The 17,040-nt window shown below is 44.1% G+C and overlaps 1 long non-coding RNA gene across 5 annotated transcripts in view; it reads right to left on the bottom strand.

The window, feature by feature from the left end:
- Positions 1 to 16,688: 16,688 nt before the first annotated feature.
- LOC104001367 (uncharacterized) overlaps positions 16,689 to 17,040 on the bottom strand; it is a 77,174-nt gene continuing 76,822 nt past the window's right edge. For 2 of the 5 annotated variants that reach the window (XR_008537903.2, XR_008537904.2), the window contains one exon: positions 16,730 to 16,983. This is a non-coding gene — a long non-coding RNA (uncharacterized LOC104001367). Of the gene's footprint in view, positions 16,984 to 17,040 lie in introns of all 5 variants that reach the window. The other 3 variants (XR_008537902.2, XR_010147346.1, XR_010147345.1) reach the window with 2 other exon arrangements.

Genomic DNA, 17,040 nt, shown 5'->3' with positions numbered 1-17,040 from the left:
TTCTTTTTGAGACTGTGGAACTGCTCTCCACACTTGATCTCTGTTGGAGTCCTCCAGCCCAAATACCACAAGGACAAACATATGTCCTAGAAATGGCTGGTGACCCCGCAGAGATGCAGTTGGCACCCTGAGGTGTTCCCGAGTGGGCAGCTGGTGGCCTCCAGTTGGGAGGGCGCATTTCTTCCCGTGAACTTGCTTGCCTCGGTTCTTCCATTAATGAGTCCATGGGTCAAACGAGGGGCGAAGGTGAAGCGCGACTCCCCGCTGCCCTCGGCCTCCCGCCTTAGGGTTGCGGAGGGGAGCCCACAGGGCCCAGCTAGGCGGGGAGAGGCGTTCCCCCCTGTCTCTCTGTCAAAAAATAAAATAATAATAATAATAATAATAATGTCGATGATGAAAAACCCATTATGGCTTGAGGGTGAAAATAACGTTTTCATTCTAAAGTCCATGTGAGGCATCAAGGCATCTTCTGATAGAAAATCATGAACTTGCACATCAGGAAGTGCAAAGACTATTTAATCAAAGCCTTAAAGAAGATCAAACCTCGTCATAAGATGTTAAATATATATATAATGAAAGCAGATAAGAAGAGTTTTGGGCTGTGTGACCTGAATCTGAAAATCGGAAAAAAGCCTTTTAGGTTCTTCCACTACAAGGGAAATATGTCGTTTTTTTTCTCGCTCAGCAATCCAATTTACTCACTGCAGTGGGTACAAGATACGACTTAAGCAGCATTGCCAGTCGGATAGCCTGGAGAACCAGAGTGCTCTCACATGTCCCTTGTTCTCCACACGGTTTGTTATTGACTGTCCCTGTTTTCTTATTTTGATTCATGTTATATATGACTTTTAAATGAAAGAGAGACAATGAGGAAATTCCACAATATGTGAATGAGTAGGTGTCATGGAAAGAATAAACAGGGTCTAAGAAGGATATGGGGACCCCTCGTTCTGGCTCCTCAAGTGGCTCCAGGGTTCAGGTCTTCGCTCTTAAGACCAGGCCAGGTTCAGTTTCACAGAAGGTAGCTAGAGGGATGCAGGAGCACGTAGAAAGCTTGTAGAGAAATCAGGGGGACAACAACACAATGAGGGCAAGGGCAAGGACTCAGGGTGGACCACGGTTTTAATGCCAGTGATGTTTGCATTTGTTATTATCATTAATATGTTGGCGTGATGGTAGGTCATCAATACCATTGCTGGATACTGTGGGTAATGTACAGTGGGAAAATATTAATACCAATAGTTATCATTAAGCATTTACTATACACCAAGGATGTGCTATACACTTTTGTAGGTTATATATAATTCTCTCAACAACCCCTCAAAATAGGCATTGTTTAAACCCATTTTGCCCGAAGTGTCAGAAAAGTGATGTAACTTGATTGAAGTCATATGGTTAGAAAGAGCAAGACCTGGAATCCACCTCAGATAAGCATAATTACAGAGGTTTTACTCTTTTTTTTTTTCTTTTTTCCTTTTTTTTTTTTTTTTTCCTGAGATGGAGTCTAGCTGTGTTGCCCAGGCTGGAGTGCAGTGGTACAATTTCAGCTCACTGCAACACCCACCTCCCAGGTTCAAGCAATTCTCCTGCCTCAGCCTCCCGAGTAGCTGGGATTACAGGCTCCTGCCACCACGCATGGCTAATTTTTGTATTTTTAGTAGAGACGGGGGTTTCACTGTGTTGGCCAAGGCGGTCTTGAATTCCTGACCTCGTGATCTGCCAGCCTCAGCCTCCCAAAGTGCTGGGATTACAAGCATGAGCCACTGTGCCTGGCTTTACTTTTTTACTTACTAAATAATTCCCACAATTATTTTCAAATATAAGCAAAAAAAAAAAAAAAAAATCTAGAAATAGCCAAAGAAATCTATAAATTGTGCAGAAAAGTAGTTGTGTTTTCCTGTTTACAGTCTACAGGCAATACTTGGTGTGTGCTTACATTCTCAGGCCCTAGTGGCTGCCATTCCTTATCACAAATAACTTATTATCAAATCCATCCCAGCAAAGCCAAGGTGAGTAATGGGCAGGGCTTGGCACATTCTGGCTCCCACGGCACTTCCTCATAGAGAAGAGCAAGGGTCAACTAGCAAGTAGGCTACAAGCTGTGGCAGCAACCCCATCCCTCCTGGCGTACCTCAAGCTTGTTATTCTTTTGTAATGTCTTTTTCCTGCAACATGTTGCCAGATGACTGTTTTTCCGCTGTTTGCTCTCCAGGCTCCCTTGATGAAGGCAGCCGCTGTTGTTCAATCAGATTTTACCTGTAAAAAAAATCATGGGGTAATTTCCTAAGCCTCTTATATCCTGCTAGGAATGGCTCTATGTATGGTTTAATGGACAGGCAAGCACGTACACTCCTATGAGGTATCAGTGCATATAATACATACATATATATGTATACACACATATAACACACATATATATGTGTGTGTGTATACATATACATACATATGTATACACACACACATATATGTATACATATAAAAATACCCATATATGATACGTATTAATAGAATTCATTATTACAGCATAAAAATTTACATTTACATTTACATTTAGATGTGCTAAGGAGATGGAACAATATGGAGGAATCGTAGCCATTCAAAATTATTTGAGGAAGTTTTACTGGTGGAAGAAAATGAGTTCTATGCAGATTTTGAAAGGAGGAGAGAAAAGATAAAATGCACATTCCCACCATGAGAAGTAATCATCAAGTAGTAGTGAATCAGGCTGACTATAGAACATGAGTTTTGATATGTTTACAATTTATCTGAGGACAATAAATAATCCATGCTTTAAAAAAAGAGAACAAAAGTAAAGCAAACAATATAAGACATCCCATAAAATGCACTGCTAAGTTTTGTGTTCTACATGAACTTTTTCTTTCCTACCACCTCCCGGGGGAAAGGACTCCTCTGCTGTGGAAGGAGAGAGACGCAGGACAAATGCTGGGCTTCTGCCCTTCTTTGGCTTCCTTATCTGGCTTCTTCTGAGCCCAGGTCAGACCCAGGAGATCCCTACAGGAGATACACGCAGGACACATCTTTCTAACCTAATACTTCTTTGGAAGTTATCAATGTACTGACTCCTACCTGGAAAAGGGTGAAAGATGAAAGTAAGAAATGCTATAATATCTGCCTATGCCTCTCTCTCTCTCCTGCTCCAACCTGTCACCTCTGACAAAGAGAGTGAAAACATGTAATGACAGCCTTGGGAAGGGGAGGATGGTTGCTGACTGGGCTCTGCATTCTGTGAGCAGTGGTGTTTGTCCCTGATGCCTGGGCTCCAGGGTGGATAGGGACCACTGCAACTTTGGGATAGTTCTTCTCACTCTCCTGGGAAATAACTTCTTTTTTATAATCAGCAGATATACCCGAGGGCTCACAGAGCTTTAAAACTTTCATCAAGAAGCCTCCCGCTACTTGAGGGAAGTTGCCTTTAATCTTCTCATATCACACACACATAATCAGACGCACTCAGAGATTATGGATCCAAATCCTACGGAAAGCCATTAGCACACTGGTGACCAGAATGAGGAGCTCTGGATGCCACCATATTTAGACACATTTCTTATCTTTCTAGGGCTTCTTGCTACTTCCTCATCTCTGTAGCTAGATCTGGCTTGGGGAGAGAAGGCCACCCAGGTTTTCTGAGTACCTCTCTGTATTAAATCCTTCCACATTTGTGATCTCACTTAATCCTTACAACAAGCCTTCAGGGTAGATAATACTATTATCAGCCTTACTTTATCAAGGAAGAAACTACCTTGCCTAAAATCAAACAGCCAGTAGGGGTTTGAGTCAAGGGCACATTGGTCTGATCCATGCCCCAGACCCCTTCCACCACAGCATGCTGTGAAGACAAAAACTGATGCTAGAACAGAGTTAGCCAAAAGAAAGGCATTGCCGATGTCAGGCAAAGCACTTTGGAAAAGGAATGTCTGGGTAAGTGGGGGTTTGATGAATCAAGCATTCAGCACAGGTCAATTCAGGATTGTGGAGGCAGAACTGGCCCCTGAGCTGAGGGTGTGGCACAGAGCAGAGTGCCCAGCTCCAGCAGGGTCCTAGGAACACTCTGGTGCCCTGTTGAATCACACTGATCCTTCTCTAGCCCAGGGCTCAGGTCTTTGTGCCTTCAGCAAGACAGTGAAGCAGGAAAGCTGGACCTTGATACATCCTTCCACCCAACACGCTACCCTCTCTTTCCCTCTCTTTTCCCCTCCCATGATTGTTTTAAAGATGCATCCCTAGAAAACTCTTCACCTGTGTTGTTTTTATCAACGTTTTATTTTGTTGGATGTACTTAGTCTTTGTTTCTGCTCTTCTCCTAACCTTGGATCTTTTTTGCATCCTTCTCATCATTGCCCCTTTTGCTTTCTGAAATATCCCCCAACTTCTTGCTCTAATTTCCTATCTATTTTTCTCTTCTGAAATACGAAGGAGAACAAAAGAATAAGAATGGGAGCCATCCTTTGCATCTCCCTGAATGATTCATTATTTGATTTTTTTTCATTACATTCTTTGAATGAGCTTCATAAGATCTATGGTAACTAGATACCCCATTTGTGTCAACTGTTCTTTTGATATGTTGGCACTGTCTAAATAAGCATTTCAGAGCACCTTCATTCCCCTGTTTTTGTTTCACAAACCTGGTGGTTGGGTTTCCAGCTAAAGGAAGAAGAAAAGAAAGAAGAGGTTTGCAGAAAGATCAGACAGGCAGAGAGCAAGCCCTTGTCTAGTCCCTAGGTTACTCAGGCCTTTGTTTTGTTTTTGTTTTTGTTTTTGTTTGAGGGGAGGGGGGAATTGGACAACAATTCACTGTTTTTGTGTACACAGACACTTGCACACCCACACACATTTCAGACTGAGAATATCAGTGTTGGACAGGTACAAAATCATATAGACCAGACCATTCATTTCAGTGATGCAGAAACTAAGACCCAGAGAAGCAAAGTAGCTTCTTAAGATCATAAAACCAACCAATGGGTAAACTGGAACTAGAATCCAAGCATCCTGACCCCCACATTTCAGAATTTTTTCTACTGACCTGTCTAAAGATGGAGCTCTGAATCTTTCTGACTTCCCTTTTAGTGATCATTTTTGGCTCTATTATCCATGAACTTATCTGAAGTCTTCTGGAAGCTATTTCTGTTTTCAGTGTCATGCTCCCAAGCAAGAGTCTGAAACCACTGAGATGGAGGAAGATAAGAATGTGAAGGGGTTTATTTTTGTGCATTCTCAGATCCCTGACCTCTTTCCTCCTGAGGGAGTCAAGGGCCTTACAACTTAGGAGAGAGATATAAAGGCGAAGGACTTTGTTTTGGGAGGGGCTTCAGGGCAGGCCCTTTGTTAGCATTTCCTGGGAAACCAACAATCTTCCTCCCATAGGTAGCATTTGGCAGCAGACACAGATATAAAAGGGACTTTAATCTGACTCTTATCTTGGACGCCTGTCCAGTTCTCACATCGTAACCCTCAGTGAGCTTCGTGTAGAAGAGGCAAGTCAATGGATGTTTCAGCCAGAGCCTGGCTTGCTTCCCCATTCTCATTTCCTCATTACTTCCTGGCAGACTTGGGGCCAAACTGCCCAACTAGCTTCTAAATATTGTAGGAACACACAGTAGAAACCAGCCAGTTCCTTCCCCAGGACGAGATCATGAAAGAGTCAGGAACAGAGCCCCAAGGGCCCGGATTCTCAGGCCACCAGAGCAAGCTCTGGCTTTGTTCTGGGAGAGGTTGTCTTTGCCTTAGTCAGCTGCTCAGAACGGAGAGATTTTCAAATGTCTCTTGAAAATCAAAAGTTGGGAAAGGTCTTCTTTTTAATGATCTAGGCCCCCTCCTGTTAATTTCCCAGCAATGTGGCCTTTCATCTTTCCTCGGGTTCAATATAAAAGGGCCCGGATCTGGTGGAGAAATAATAGGAGGAGGGAGATAACCGCAGGACTTGGGGCTGGATTTTTTCCATTTAAACTAGGAAGATACTAGCGGCTTGGGAGATTTGCATAATTAAAGGAGCCTATCGATGCAAAAACTGGGGTGACTGGGGATGAGAAAAGCCACGTAAGGGGTGTGGGGGGGACAGAAAGAGAGGAGTGCTACAGTAAAGAGAAATGACAGCTGGTGCCATGGGGAAATGAACCAAACTGTTCTCTTTCTTCTTAAGGAAAATTATCATTTCAACTTTGCTCAGTCTTCTCTGTGACCACTTAGAGGAAGGAAGGCTCCCAATCTGCATGTAAATGGAATGATTTCAGGGAGCACAGGACAGAGAGTAGACTTTCCCCCTCCCACTTCAGGAGAAGGCCATGAATACATTAAAATTGACAGCCGTTCTTTGCAAACGCAGAGGGTTACACTCACCCATTTCCAGCGGCCCTGACAGGCCACAGGCTTCTGTGATTTTGTTTTAGGGATAGAGAAGGTCCTTTGCTCAAAGGAAAGGATCAAATGCTGTCTGGAACTCTACCATTCAATGTAATTGAACTTCTTCCATGTCGCTTTGATCTGTTTTTAAAATACTGATGTCCCAGGAGAAGAGGCAAAGCTCTCAGCTGTTATCAGTCCTCTACATCGAGGTATGATTGGGAGCTTTGAGAAGAGGTTTTCATTCCTTTAACAAATACTAAAAGCAGCAGCTGGAAGCCGGCATCGTGCTTGGTTCTGGGGATGCCAGAACAAGGAAAAGTCCTGGCCTGAAGAAGTTCACAGTCAGTGGGTTTTGCTACTCAAGGAAAGGGAAGGGGCGCCAAGTGGAGAAACAGACAATTTGAGCTCTATGGAAGGATGGAAGGAGCAAAAACAGGGAGCAGAAGAGCACCGAAGATATGCTTTTTTTTTTTTTTTTTTGAGATAAGGTCTTGCTATGTTGCCCAGGCTGGTCTCAAAGTTCTGGGTTCAAGCAATCCTTCCACCTTGGCCTCCCCAAAGTGCTGGGATTAAAGGCATAAGCCACTGCACCTAGCTGGAAGATACACTTTTATGACATTTCTATGCTTTTCCATTTGTGTCGCAAGCTGGTCCCATTTCTGATAAATGGCTCCCTGTTTGACTTCCAAGGATATAAAGCACCTCTGTCCTTATCCCTGCTGTAACTTGAGAGAAAGGCAGAAGGAGAAAGGAACTGTAAACACACACCTGGACTTTTTTTCCCCTAAATTTCCTCCACTCCCACCCCTCAGGGCTGCTTTGCTGCTAAAAGCAGAGTCCTGTCCTCTTATGAAAATCTCCCCTCCATTTTGCTTGGTCAGCATTAGAAGGACTGAGGACTGTGCCTTTTCATTAAAATTATTTCTATTTCTGACAGTCCCCTAGGTGGGTCACAGGACAGGCACCTCCATCCAGGGCTGACTGATGGTCCTCCTGCTGCCTGTTCTGCCTTCATAATTACTTCTGGAGCTGCCACATGACAGCCTGCACAGCCTAGGAGCCAGGGCACCCCGTAAACCCTCCAAGTGTCCACTGGAAATGCATAGAAAGGTCTTGAAGTTGAGGGTGAGTGGGGGCTTATGGGGAGAGGCACACGCCTCTGTTTCACAGAGAGGGTCCGTGTGAAAGAACCCTGGGGAGCCTCCCGTCCTAGGCTTCCAGAAGAGATGAATCAGGGCCCACAGTGTGTGTGGGGGGGCGGGGGGCCTCAGGTCCTCAACAGCCTGCAAAACTCACCACCGCAGCAGCACATCCTAGCAACATCGGCTTCTCATGTCACTGCATTGGCCCCACAGGAAAGCTCCTTATTTCATGCCTTCTGAGAGATGTATTCTGAGTTCTGGCTTTGCTGTACCGGACTTAGAAACTTCCAGAGGTGTTAGAGACTCTTCCATGGGACAAAGCTCCTTGTCAGGGGATGGCAGAGTGTTGGCACCATGAGTCCTCTTGGAATGTCCCAGGAAGGTTGTTATCCTTTCCCCTGACTATCTAGTGGGGCATTGCAAGGACTGAGCCGTTTGCAAGAACTGAGCAGTTGCCAGGTAGATCAGCAGAATTTTGGAAGTCAGCCTTATTTTAGAGCAGCCAACATTTTTGGCACCAGGGACCGGTTTTGTGGAAGACAGTTTTTCTATGGACTGGTGTGGTGGTGATGGTTGGCGGGGAGGGGTCAATGGTTTCAGGATGATTCAAGTGCATTACATTTATTGTGCACTTTATTTCTATTATTGTTACATTGTAATATATAATGAAATAATTATACAACTCACCATAATGTAGAGTCAGTGTGAGCCCTGAGCTTGTTTTCCTACAACTAGATGGTCCCATCTGGGGGTGATGGGACACAAAGACAGATCACTGGACATTAGATTCTTATAAGGAGCAGGCAACCTAGATCCCTGGCTTGCATGGTTCACAGTTGGGTTTGAGCTCCTATGAGAATCTAATGTCCCTGTTGATCTGATAGGAGGCAGAGCTCAGGCGGTAATGCAAGTGATAGGGACCTGCTGTAAATTCAGGTGAAGCTTCACTGCTTGCCCGCCTGCCACTCACCTCCTGCAATGCAGCCTGGTTCCTAACAGGCCATGGACCAGTGCCAGTTCATGGCCCCAGGGGGTCAGAGATCCCTGTTTCAGAAGCATAATGGAGCTTCTGAAGCAGCTTTTCTTGAAGAAAGGCATTTTTCAGAGGGGCTTCTCCTACAAGTCATCTCTATCTTGATACAGGTGCCAGAAACCCATGGCCATGAGCCGACTGTGTTTACTCACTTATTCACCCATTGGTTTGTGTTAAGCAAGTCTGAACCAACTATGTGGGTCCAGTGGAGGATGCAGAGATAAACAGGATGAAGACCCTGCCCCCTAGAAGTTTACTACCTAACAGAAGCCGAGACATCACCGTCTCCCTCCTGGAGCTGATCTTCATAGAGCAAGCTCTGGGCACTGTCCTTCCTGCTTCACAGATGTTATGTCCTGACCCCAGGCAGATCCACGAAGCAGGAACTGAGTAGCCCAGGGTTGCAGGGTTTGCCAACACTAAGGTTGGAAGCTGGTTCTCTGCCTAAAGAGCTCTTGCTCCTAGCCATCATTGAACACAGACAGTGAGGTAGGAGTGGAATCAGGTGCCCACAGAGGGCTGTGCCCATTCAGAGAAAAGACCTGTCACTCATCACTTCCGCTGCCACAGTCTCTGTCAGAGGGCTTTGGAGAGCTGTTTCCGGCTGCTCCACCAAAAGCACCTGGCAGCTTTCCTGGGCCAGCATACAAACAGGGACAAAAAGACACGCCATTTGGATTGGCCCCTGTGTCCAAGAACAGGACATATTTTTCACTCCCTGGCTTCCCAAATACCCCAAGCTCTCTGCCTCCTAGAGGTGAGATAAACATTTTAACTGGGGGAGGCCTTAGAGAGAACCTAGTCAAGTTATTCACTCACATCCCCTAGTTCACAGGAAAGGAGATTGAGACTCAGGTGAGCTTACCATGGGCCATAGTCAGAGGCAAGGCAGGACCTCTAGCCCTGGGTCCTGGGCCCCAACCCTCTGCTAACCCCCCACCTGGAGCTCACCAGAGAAGTCTTAATGCAAAGTCGGACATCTCAAGAGACGGGAGTGACTGGCTTTTGTGTGTGCTATCTACTAAGTCAAATTGGGCCATAAGCAGTGATTCGGGGGTCTGAGCTCTTGTCAATCTTGCCTCTTCCCAAGCCTGACACTTCCCAAGCCTAACACCAGATTCTGAAAACTCCCACTTAAAGGAAATCTCCCTCGGCTGATTAGCTCTCTGCTTTATCCTAACCAACAGCCTTTATTGAACACACTCTGCTAAGCTAAAGGTCTCTGGAGAATTGATTGTACAATCCTTGCTCTCCTATTCATAGCCTGGGTCTCCGGGAACACCTGGACTGGAATTCCCCTAGACGGTCTGGTTTCCACTTTCCCTCTTCTCAGCCCCATCAATGAACATGCAGCAATGAGAACTTGGGCATGTTTTGAAACTAGCCGGATCTGGCAATCTGGAGAGCGTGTCTGTAACATGAGCTCCCCACTGCCACCAGTTTCCTGAATGAGGACCCAGGGCCATGCTAGTTTCGATTTGGAGAGAATGCCTTACCTAGGGTCATCTTCTTAGCAGGAGAGGTTGTGGAAACAGCAGGCACCATGACATGAGGGGATGGCTGGGGTGGAGATAACATCCCCGACCTGAACAGCAAGCGAGTGATTTACAGGCCTATGAGTCTGGCACCTGATTCAGCAGAATCCCTTTGTTTTATTACACCCTGTGAAATTCAATCATTCCCAGGGAAGGCCTTTTGCCTGGGAAGGGGGAGATTCAGGCTCTGGTTAAGTTAGGATTAAGTTGCTGATTTCAGCAAATGAAAATTAATGACAGCTGCTTGTCTCCCATTTGTGGGGGACACCTGCCGAGGTAACTCAGCCTCCCCAGTGTCAGGATGAGGGCTTGGATAAGTTCTTGAGGCAGGTGATGCCATTTGGATGCTTTAGCGCACCTCGCCCTTACCTCGTGGACTCTGACATTTCAAAGGGTGAGTTTCCTGCTGGGGCTTATTTTCTTCCTGAGTCGGCACAGAAGGGAGGTGAGGGTTGTAGAGCCGAGCTCGGGTTTCTCAGGAACTCTCCCCCTAGGGCTATCGTGCAGACTTTTGCAGAGGTGGCAAATCACTTACATGTACATAGGCATCACTATTTTCTTTGTGTAAAGCTTGGAAACATCTCCTGCCACCTACCCCGCTGCAAGGGTTTGTGCAGTCTTCGTTTATTCCTGCTCAGGACAGGGAGGAAGATGGCTGCTCTCCTTAGGGGTGGTATAAATTTTGGTCTCCGGGTATCTCCATCTGAAATGCAAATACAACTTAGGCCAATGCCTCATCAGGCAACACATTAGCCTGGCTTAATAACAATCAACTGAGACAAAAAAATGAAGCTTAGCATCCACAGTAATGATAGTATCTATCATCTATTGAATAATTACTATGTACCAGGTGCTATGCTAAGCTCTCTACAAACAATATCTTTCTTTCCTTTTTCCCTTTCCTTTTAATCCTTACACAGCTCTGAGGCAGGTATTCCATTTTACATTCAGAAAGGTTTAGCAATGCATCCAGAGTTACACACCAAATAAGTGCAGAGTCAGGAGTTCAACCCAGGCAGTGGGACCCCCTCACCCTTTGCTACAGGTGCTTAGGGTTGCAGGGAAAATTAGGAGAAAGAAACAGAAGAGGAAGGGAGATTTTGCTTCAAGGGGAGATGGGAAGGAACAAAAAAGAGCTTGATGTGGTTGAACAATTAATGTCCTTAGGGTCACACAGACCCTTGTTGATACCTCAAAAGGAAAAGCTCCTCCTGCTCTGTGGGAGCTTAGGCTGTAATTCACTTGTCTCTGATTGTCACTTTCTTTATCATGGTCCCCTTTTCCCTTAGCACTACAGTGGGTGGCTCAAAAACACTCCTGCTGCTGGTCCCACATCAATACTGTGAAGCAAATATTATATTATTCCATTTTTTTAACAAGGATCCTGAGATTAAGCTGGGATAATTAACAGGCTGATAGTTACCCAGGAAGTGAGGAATAGATTTATCATAATGATAAAATGAATTCAAGACCAGTATCAAGCAACGGCAGACCTCAATCCACTCTTCCTGGTCTCTCCCTTAGCGTTTTTTCTTTCTTTTTTTCTTCTTGGTCCAGCTTTATTGAGGTATAATTGACACATAAACCTCTGCGTAAGGGTTACTTTCTCTTGGTAGCCTCCCTGATCTTTCACCTCTTTTTATTCTCTTCTAAAAAGCTCATGGTATGTTTCACACTGTATTTTAGTACCCACTCAATTGTACCTTTAGAGTCAGGGAATGAGTCTTTTCTACTGTTATGCATTCTGGACCTCATGAACATTAAATGAATGAATGAATGAATGAATGAATGAATGAAAAAATGAATGAGCTTACAATGAGAACTAAAATAACATGGGACACAGAAGACATTCAAGAGATTAGCGCCATTCACTCCCTTGGCAAGAGGTCAGCCTCAATGGAATCACTGCTGAGTGCCTCCAGAAGGTGAAATAACAGCCGTCTAGGACAAAGAGACTATTCAAAGATATTTCCCAGTGTTGGCGACTCTGGTTTTTGGTCTAGGGCAGAATTGTCCAGTGACAATGGGGTGCTTAAAATGTGGAGCTTCTCAAAGGCAGCCAGCAACTTCTTCAGCCTTGCACTTCCCAGTCATGGGTGAATGTTAAGTTGACCTGAAGAGGTGGCATTCCTCCTTAGTCATTGTACGTGCTCACCAGGATGCTAACCTCATTCTGAACCAGTGCTGAGGTCATGGCAGCAGAGGTGAGTGACCACAGCTCAGCTGTGACAAGAATAACTACAGCCCAGCCAGATGGTAAAGAGCAGGTGAGTCTGTGGGAAGGATCTGATCCATGGAGCCATCAGCCCTAGGACCTGACACTTTCTGAAAAGGAAGGGCCTACGAATAGTATCCCAGGAAGGTACGGGGGAGGCGAGTGGGGATGGAGGGACAGGACAAAGACATGCTCTGTTACCACTGCCCTTATGCAAGAGTCCCTGTTATCTTCACAGCAACAGAGTGCAATGGTTAATGTTATGTTTCAGCTTTTTAATTTTAGTGCCAATTATCCCAGTTATTATTTATTCAGCCTAACCTTTGCACCTCGCTCTACAGCGGGTGGCTCAAAAACTTCCAGTGCTAGGCTCTGCAGCAATGCCATGAAGCAAATATTTATATTATTCTTTTTTACAAATGAAAATCCTGGGATTAAGCTGGGATAATTAACAGGCTGATGGTTACCCAGAAAGTCAGGAATGGATGCGTCAGAATGATAAAATGAATTCAGGACCGGTGTCAAGCAATGGCAGACCTCTTTTCACTCTTCCTGGTCTCTCCCTTCACTTTCTTTTTTTAAATGTCCAGCTTTATTGAGGTGTATTTGACACATAAAATTTGTATGTATTCAAAGTGTACAGCATGATGAGTTGATATACATATACATTGTGTAATTATTACCACAATCAAATTAACACTTTCATCACCACACATAGTTATCGTGTGTGTGTGTCCGTGTGTGTGTGTGCACGCATATAGGACACTTAGGAGCTACTCTCTTAACAAATTTCAAATAAACAGTATCATATTGTTAACTATAGTTAGCAAGCTATACATTAGATCCTCAGAACTTATTCATCTTATAGCTGAAAGTACTTGCCCTTTAACCTACTTCTCTTCCCTTTTTCCCCAAACCCCAGGCCCTAGTGATCACCATTTACTCTCCTTTTGAGGGTTTGACTTTTTTTTTTTTTGATTCCTTATGTATTAACTTGACTAGGCTAAGGAATGCCAAGATAGGTGGAAAAACATTATCTCTGGGTATACCTGTGACAGTGTTTCCAGAAGAGATTAGCGTTTAAATAAATAAACTAAGCAAAGAAGATCTGCCCCCACCAATGTAGGCAAGCATTATCTATTCCTTAAAGGGCTTGAATAGGACAGAGAAGCAAAAGAAGGATGAGTTTGCTCTCTCTCTCCTTCAGCTGGGATGTCCGTCTTATCCTGTCCCCCCGACAGTGGCACTCCTGGCCTTTGGGCTTCGACTGAGTTGCACCACTGGTTTTCATGGGCCTCCAGTTTGCAGACAACAGATCATGGGACTTTTCCACTTCCATAATCATGTGAGCTAACCCCTCATAATAAATCTCCTATGGGTGTCATTTCTCTGGAGAACCCTAACTAATAAACAGAACAACCACTTAAGGACCAATTCCTCCTCTTCAACTTCGTTTCCCTCCCACATCACTCCTGCCATCCTCCCAGCTAGTTTATCTCCACATCATATGTATCCCCTCAACTACTCCACAAAGAAATATGTGGTGGAAATACCAAGAAAATGAGTAAAGCAGAGATTGCTATGTGTCACCCACTGATCTGAGCTCTCACCAGAACCAAGAGAGGTAGGTACTATCATTCTCCCCATTTTACAGGTGAGGAAATCGAGACTCACAGAGGTTAAGTAATTTGCCCAAGGTCTTTCAGGTGAGGAAGCTTGGAATCAAACCTAGGCGGTCTGGCCTGAGAGTCTGTGTCCATGAGGGAGAGGAGGAGAGGGCAGGGAAGGGGTAAGGGGATGTTGTATAAACAGGAAAATGAGAATGCTGGTGAGCAGGCAGAGTGGGTCCCAGGAAAGACACTCTTTAGCCTCAGCCTCTCATTTGTATACATCTGTTTCTAGCACCAGCTAGTGTGTTGCTTCTTAGGGAGCATGATGTCAGGTGTGTTCTCTCCACCTGCAAGGCAGCAAATGACGAACTTTGTCCTCCAGGTAAATGTAAAACTTATTCCCTCACCTGTCAAGACCAGTGGGTAGAGATGCCTGGCTGCCAGTCTACATATGCATTCCACAGAGCATGCTGGAAGTGAGCTCAGGCATTGAGCCTCCCAGTACCTACCTTTCTCCTCTGTACACACACACACACACACACACACACACACACACACCCCTCACCTTAGGGCTCTGCCACAAACATCAGCTGCTTCCCCTCAGCAGGGAATGGCGAGGGTCACCCTGTGTCACGAGGACAACCTTCCTTCCTGCGTCCCTTCCTCACCCACATTGGCTTTTGACAACCAGGCAGATATATTTCAAATCACTTTTGTTTTTCACTGAACAAAGAAAAAAAATGTCCCTGTCATTGTTCACTGTGCTGTTGCTTCCTCCTATTAGCTCTGCTAAGATGCACCCAAAGAAAATACAAGTGCATACAATTAGCAATGGAAATTATTAATAGGAGCAAGAGATTCAGTCCATTCTACAAGTAATTCTGTAGTGATTTTAGTAATTGATAGTAATTAAACACTAATTAATTCATTTCCTGACTAATGTATTTACTTTATTTATGGGTATTCACTTTAATTGCACTTGTTTGCATTCCTTGGGTTAAGTAACACAAATTTACTGTCTTTTCTGAAAATATTTATTTGGGCTTCTTTAAGTCATTCTTTGAGAGTGTGTGAGAACAAAGACTAATTGCTTTGAATTGCAGCTAAGCACATTGATTTCTTACTTTGGAATGTGGAGCTAATGAAAAGTGAAGCTTTTCTGACTTCTCGGTTGGGCCTTATCTTCTTTTACCTCATTCTGGTCCAGCTGTCTGGCAAACAGTCTCTCTGCTTTTTTTTTTTTTCAGAAAAGATCTGGGAATAAGTTGCACGTGGACCTGAAACATCAGGGAATAACAGCCCCACCTTTGGGCCTCACTTGCAATAAGCAGGATGAGCCCGGAGAGACATGGCAGACATGTGTCTGTTCTTTGGGTTGAGTGGTCATTAGCTATTTCAGTAAGACTCCCAAGACTGGAAGCAAAGCGCTGAAGGCCACCCAGCCCGCTTATCTCTCCCTATTGGCCATGTGGTCTGTCTTCAGACACTGCTCCTGAAGGGCACTCTCTTGATATTTCACCTCTGAGCAGCTCCAACTCTTAGAAATCCTTCCTCACACTGAGCCTACATCTATCACTTTAAGATGATCTTCCTCCCTGCCCAGCCCCACCCGGACCTGCTCTACTCATAGGGCCACAGAGAGTAAGTCCAATCTCTAATCCAAAGACCAGCCTGTCTGACACCTCACAATTTACATGGTGGCACCAGGCACTCCAATTTGTTTAAGTATTCTCATGTAGAATATTTTATTCTACAGCATCCTGTTTGCTGAAGGAACTCCAGCCTATTTGCATCCTCCCTAAAAGATGTGACTGGCTATGATCTGACTATCGCAACAAAAAATAGAAATGATCTCTTTCAGTCAAGACTCTGTATTTCCATTAATGACTGCATTAACTTGGGTTGTTCATATAACAATAACTCCTTTGAGTTTTTAGCAACAGGCAGTGTGATGAGGGTTCCTGAGATCTGTTATGAATAATAGGTAAGTCAAAAGTATAAAAGAGACTCTAGGTTACAGAAAAAGTTTAGAAATTCTAGCCTGGACATCAGCTCTACACAAAGTAGTTACTCCTTTTGGCCCATTTTGCCTTCCTTTTTAAAAACATTTTGAAATATTTAATTGATAAATAAAGATGGAATATATCCAAGGTGTACAATGTGATGATTTGTTATACATATACATCGTGTAATGAATGTCACAATCAAATTAATTAACACATCCGTCATCACCCATACTATATAGTAGAGCGCCAGAACTTGTTCATCTTATAACTTAAAGTTTGTACCCTTTAACCAACATCTCCTCAATTATCCCAAGCCCTTGACAACCACTATTCTACTCTCTGCTTCTATGAGTTTGACTTTTTTAGATTCCACATGTAAGTGAGATCATGTGGTTTTTGTCTTCCTATATCTAGCTTATTTCACTTAGTTGTCCTCTGGGTTCATTAATGTCTTCAGAAATGACAGGATTTCCTTCCTTTTTATGTCTGAATAATATTCCACTGTATATATGTACCATGATTTCTTTATCCATTCATTTGCTGATGGACACTTCGATTGCTCCCATATCTTGGCTATTACAAAAAAGGATGCAATGGATATGGGGTGCAAATATCTATTTGAGATACTGATTTCATTTCCTTTGATTATGTGTCCAGAAGAAGGATTGATGGATCATTTGGCAATTTTATTTTTAATTTTTTGAGAATCCTTCATATTGCCTTTGATAGTGGCTTTACCAACTTACATTCCCACCAACAGTGTGCAAAGATTTTATTTTCTCCTTACCCTCACCAACACTTCTTTCTTGTCTACTTGATAACAGCAATCCTAAACAGCATGAGGTGATATTTTATTGTGGTTTTGACTCACATTTCCCTGATTATAAGTGAGGTTGAGCATAATTTGTTTTATACAAAATTATGTTCCACCTCAGACTGCCCAGGAGCAAAATTGATGAGGGGCCAACAACTGGCAGAAAACCTGCAGGATGAGGGTGGAAAATATGTCTACAGTCACGATGGATTGTTTTGGCAGCAATGTTGTCCTTTCATTGTGCAAGACTCCAATTCTCCCCTTCATCCTGGGAAGAGAAGGAAGACAAGGTAAGAGAGCAGTGACTGAAACCAGAAGGGACAGG

Source organism: Pan troglodytes, chromosome 9, assembly GCF_028858775.2.
Source record: "Pan troglodytes isolate AG18354 chromosome 9, NHGRI_mPanTro3-v2.0_pri, whole genome shotgun sequence".
In the NCBI taxonomy this organism is placed as follows: Eukaryota; Metazoa; Chordata; class Mammalia; order Primates; family Hominidae; genus Pan; species Pan troglodytes.
Note: the sequence above shows the minus strand (reverse complement) of the source record. Positions and strands in the feature narration are given on the sequence as shown.